At 47.1% G+C, this 2,345-nt stretch overlaps 1 pseudogene; it reads left to right on the top strand.

The window, feature by feature from the left end:
- Window positions 1–1,741: 1,741 nt before the first annotated feature.
- Window positions 1,742–1,997, top strand: LOC121010504 (uncharacterized; annotated as a pseudogene).
- Window positions 1,998–2,345: the final 348 nt, after the last annotated feature.

The following is a 2,345-nucleotide window of genomic DNA, read 5'->3' as shown; positions in this document are numbered from 1 at the left end:
TTTCTACATCTGTTAAATGGGCTTAATAATAGCCAGGGTGTTGTGGGCCAGGTGAGGTAACGTTTGGACAAGTTCTTTGAGACGCCTTGGATGGAAGGTGCCAGAAAATTGCCAAGGGTTATTAAGGCGGAGACATACGCTGTGCCTAATTTAGGATTCCCCATATTTTCCTACTCGGCAGAGTCCGCGGTGATCACGGACTCAGAAAATATTTGCCAGGGCGGGCAATACCCCAACGTCAGGCTTGAGCCGTGACAGCAGAGGGGATGGGTTGCGGTGGCTTCCCCCGGGGAACGTTGCCTCATTTCTTGCTGGTGGTCTGTCCTCCCACGTGATCCCGCGGATGCACGGCCCTTGGCTGGGGCTGAAGGCTGTACGTGGAGGGGAATACGGGCTGTGTGGAGGCTCCACGGCATGGCTTGACCCCAATACGGTTCAGCCCCTGTGGGGAAAGATGGTGACGGTTGTGTCTTTAGCCGTCCCACGAGCCTGGAAATCAAGCAGTGGGGAGCGGGTGAATTTAATAGCTACCTCTGAGTGGAATAGATGGGTGATGAATAGGTTTTACACAGTTGTGCCCGCCCCATCTCAGAAAGGTGCAACCTCGGTGGGAGAAGAACTAAAAAAGCCAAAAAAGAAAATAATAAAAGATCCCTCTCATCGTTCTGCTTCTCTTTTCATCATGCTGTCCAGTTACACAGATGATTATTTTTTTTTAACGTTTATTTATTTATTTACTACAAAATTTTTTTTTTCAGTGTGAATTTATTTTTGAGAGACAGAGAGACAAAGCATGAGCAGGGGAGGAGGAGAGAGAGAGGGAGACACAGAATCCGAGGCAAGCTCCAGGCCCTGGGCCATCAGCACAGAGCCTGATGCGGGGCTCGAACTCATCAACGGTGAGATCATGACCTGAGCCGAAGTCAGACTGAGCCACCCAGCTGTCCCGATGATTATTTTTAAATAGACTTTTAATTTTAGAACAGTTTTATTTATTCATTTTTAAAGTTATGTATCTTGAGAGAGGGAGGAGAGCGCACGAGTGGGGGGAGGGGCAGAAAGAGAGAGAGAGGGGGAGAGTGAGAATCTCAAGCAGGCTCCGAGCTGTCAGCACAGAGCCCCATGTGGGGCTCGAACTCACAAACCGTGAGATCATGATCTGAGCCGAAGTTGGACGCTCAACTGACTGAGACACCCAGGCGCCCCAATTTACTTACTGTTTTTAAAGTTTATTTACTTTGAGAGAGACAGAGCATGAGTAGGGAGGGGCAGAGAGAGAGGGAAACAAACAGAGAATCCCAAGCTGGCTCCGTGCTGGTCAGTGCGCAGAGCCCGATGTGGGGCTCGAACTCATGAACTGTGAGATCATGACCTGAGCCGAAATCAAGCGTCAGACGCTCAACCGACTGAGCCACCCAGGCGTCCCTAGACTAGTTTTAGATGAACAGATAATTGTGAATGGAGGGTTGCCATATATCCCATGCCCGCTTTCTCATAATATTCCATCATGTTGATATAGTACCTTTCTTGTAGTCCATGAACCATTACGGGTGTATCATCATCACTGAGGTCCACACTTTATTCAGATTCACTGATTTTCCCTAACGCCCATGTCCTGTCCCAGGGTCAACTCCGGGGCAACACATTACATTTAGTTGTCATGTCTCCCTAGGCCCATTGACAGTCTTCCACACTTCTCTTCTTTTGGATGACCCTGATGGTTTTAAAGGAGGGCTGGTCCATCGTTTCTCGGCCTTTTGGCCAAGATCAAACGTAGTATCTGTTCTTATCAGTTTAAGGGATCGCTAGTCAGGGAGTTTGTAGACTCTCCCTCATTTGGGGTTTGGAGGATATCTCTCAGTTGAGAATCTCAAATGATTTTCTCATGATTAGACTGAGGTTATGGGTTTGGGGCAGAAAGGCCACATAAGAGGCTAGTTCCGTGCTCATTACACCCCATCAAGGCTATGTATTTATTGCTGTTGATGTTAACCCTTGTCACGTGACTTTGGTGGTGTTTTTCAGGAGCCGATTATCTCTGCATTTATTTTTCTATCATGACACAGTCTAGCCCCATAGAGAATGCTGCGCTTTAGTTGCTCTGTTGATGCGTGTTTTAAACTTCATGAGGATGTGGTTCGGAATGTTTCTCTTCTGCCCATAGTTCTGTGCTCACTGAGTACCTAGAAAAGTAGGACATGGATCTTGTTTTTTTTTTTTTTAAAAAAAACTTGAACGAAGATAGATGGTCCATATTAACATAGGAAACGTGGTATCTGAGGAGGAGTGTATGTATCAGTGTTGGATGGATGGAGGAATAAATGAATGGTGTCTCCAGCACGCCT

The sequence above is a fragment of the Herpailurus yagouaroundi genome, unplaced genomic scaffold (assembly GCF_014898765.1).
Source record: "Herpailurus yagouaroundi ecotype Mexico unplaced genomic scaffold, PumYag 191, whole genome shotgun sequence".
NCBI lineage: Eukaryota > Metazoa > Chordata > Mammalia > Carnivora > Felidae > Herpailurus > Herpailurus yagouaroundi.
Note: the sequence above shows the minus strand (reverse complement) of the source record. Positions and strands in the feature narration are given on the sequence as shown.